The 2,294-nt window shown below is 35.1% G+C and overlaps 1 long non-coding RNA gene across 1 annotated transcript; it reads right to left on the reverse strand.

Moving 5' to 3' along the window:
• Positions 1 to 1,249: 1,249 nt before the first annotated feature.
• On the reverse strand, positions 1,250 to 1,784 carry LOC134206048 (uncharacterized). Its single transcript, XR_009978239.1, has 3 exons — positions 1,656 to 1,784; positions 1,440 to 1,582; positions 1,250 to 1,369 (listed from the first exon to the last, which is right to left on the reverse strand). It is a non-coding gene; the product is annotated as an uncharacterized LOC134206048 (long non-coding RNA).
• Positions 1,785 to 2,294: the final 510 nt, after the last annotated feature.

Consider the following 2,294-nt stretch of genomic DNA (forward strand, 5'->3'; position numbering starts at 1 on the left):
TTCTAGCAAATCCCATGGCGACGATAGCGACAGTCATGCATGCTGAAAAGATGACATTCGAAGGTATAGGGATGCCCACACTTTTTTGAATAAATCGATCATCAAATGATCGATTTTCCTCGTTTTAATAAAGTTTTACGATAATATAGAGAAAAACAAATTATGCTTCGTATGCTCCAATAGTAGAAGCTGCTCCGACGTGGAAATGCTTGCTGCGCTGGTTTTCTACCCACAGCTGCTAGCATCTGGGTGTATATGTATATGCGCGGGAAGCTAGAAATTTGTATGGCGAAAGCATAACAAGCGGGTTATCAAACTGTCGGAACTTGTGGTTTAAAAAATGGGCTTTTACAGGACGGTGTTAGCTACACCCAAAATAATCTTCCCATCATATCTACGCGAAACAACGTGTTTTTTTCACAGCACTATTCACGTACCAATTAAGTGATTCAAAGGTCGAGGCACTCAATTTCACTCAATCGGATAGCACTAGTGTGTCACATGAATATTACTTGACTGTTTTATTGCTTTCATGACTGATCTAAATTAGATTGTTTTTCTTTTACTTTATCGAAAATTAATAATATAGCACAAAATTCTCCACCGGTTTTTATTTCAGAATTGAAAATCTAAACATAAATATGTACATCTTTGTCTTTGAACTCAAATGAGTGACATAAAATCCATTATAGCACTCATTTGGATGTTTTAATGAAAAACCAACATTAGATCAGTAGTTTCATGACTATTTTTGCTGAATCAGCTTGGGTAATGATGGCCATGACATCAGAATTTTCCAAAAGCAAGTTCATCTATCGCTTCAAGGCTTGTCGAGCTACGCATTGTGGTACAATAACATAGAATATGACGGTTCTTTGCAGCAACATGATTTATTGGTACACAGAAAGAAAAAACACTATTAAAATAAAAAAAAACGTTGGTGAAAATAAAAAGTTGCGTTGGTTCTTTTTCGTAGAGAGTTGCGAATGTTCAAAATAAAAGTACGTTAACTTTTGCAACAACCATGGTATGAAAGTAGCTTGCCGTTCTGAAATTAAAAGTTCGAAATTTTAAAAATAAATTGTGGAACTGTCAAATGAAATGCTTGCACTGTAATAATAGTATGTGTAATTTTTAGTTATTAATCAAAAGTTTCCTAAACCTGCCAACCCACCCCCACAGGGTTTCCCTCCATTTTATTTTAAATAACAGTTTCATTTGTATTCATGAGAAATTTCTTTTATTTATATTCCATTTTGAACTTACAACATTACTATTCTGTGGCCATGTTTGTATAGACTGTTCCTATTCTGCTTTTCCGTCGGTAAACCATTTGTTTCCAAATTTTGTTTCGTCTGCATTTTTAGACCTATAGAGCAAATTCAAGTTTTTATTACGATCAAGTTTAAAAAGATGTCTAATAAATCATGCAAACGAACCTGTTGATCGGCTTCCACTCGATGGCAATATACAATTTTGAGAAAAAATGCCCACTTTTTGTATCCGCTTAGTGCTGAAAAAGGTTGTTTTTTTCCTTCGATAAACCATCTGGATATAAACAATTCTTTCGCCGGCATCGATTCTGTAAAAAGAATTACTGGTTCTGATAACAAAACTTAAATTGTAATATAAATTGTAATATCAATCAAACGAACCTGCTTTAGTATCTGATTATTTGCGATCTGCATTCCCCCGTTGGAATCCGGTTAGCGTTTCAGAAGTCACCCAGTTATCCGAAACTTCTGTTTTGCGATGACGGAATAAAAATACACCGATAACTCCGAATGCTTAGACGAGATGAATACACAGTGAGAAATGTATTCGAAAGTTAAGCATAAATGAAATTGCATTCTATACAAATAACTTGTTGCTAATTTGATTGTCCTTATGCATGATAAGAGTTGAAAGCGGTTGTTGAAATGTAGTTAAATAAATATTAATACATATTCTGCCATCACTTGAAATGCCTTTTTTGCCCAAGCTTACCACTTGATGTGAAATGAGTAATACATTTATTTTTTTCTTAAGGTGTCCCAATCTAAAATGTTGTGCTGAGCTTTTAATATCTGACAGTTCGACAATTTTTATGGGGGGAAAGTATGAACACAGATAAACAGACGTCTCACTTAGAACAAAATGCAATCAAAATCATCGTCATGAAAACATTATCGCCCAATGCTAAATACCCTGTGTGTGGTCAAGCGGCAACCAGATGGCGTTAGTGAGCAAACGTCAAACACAAACAAAACCGATGGAAGCGCCATCGGTGGCCGATCGACCACCTACAAAAAATT

Source organism: Armigeres subalbatus, chromosome 1 (genome assembly GCF_024139115.2).
Source record: "Armigeres subalbatus isolate Guangzhou_Male chromosome 1, GZ_Asu_2, whole genome shotgun sequence".
Lineage (NCBI taxonomy): Eukaryota > Metazoa > Arthropoda > Insecta > Diptera > Culicidae > Armigeres > Armigeres subalbatus.